Source organism: Penaeus monodon, chromosome 20 (genome assembly GCF_015228065.2).
Source record: "Penaeus monodon isolate SGIC_2016 chromosome 20, NSTDA_Pmon_1, whole genome shotgun sequence".
In the NCBI taxonomy this organism is placed as follows: Eukaryota; Metazoa; Arthropoda; class Malacostraca; order Decapoda; family Penaeidae; genus Penaeus; species Penaeus monodon.
The window spans coordinates 44775796-44776084 of NC_051405.1; positions in this window are offsets into that span (position 1 = coordinate 44775796).

The window sequence follows — 289 nt, forward strand, 5'->3', positions numbered from 1 at the left end:
CCAAAAATACAAACAGATCGGCGTTTCCCGTGCCTGCCCTGGCGAGTGAATGACCTCTTACTGGGACAACTCGGAACTGCAGCGTCCGCACCCACGGTCTGCGACCCCAGGCCCCACTCCTACACCGTGACCTACTTTAGCTTGTTAATTAGTTAGTTTGAAAAAAAAAAAAATCCCGTGAACATCGCATACCAGAGCGAATTCCAAACAGAAATGACCGACGTGGCATCCGCTGCGACATCGGTGAAAGTGACACCGTTGCGGCGGATCTGCGCCCGCCCTTCTGTCC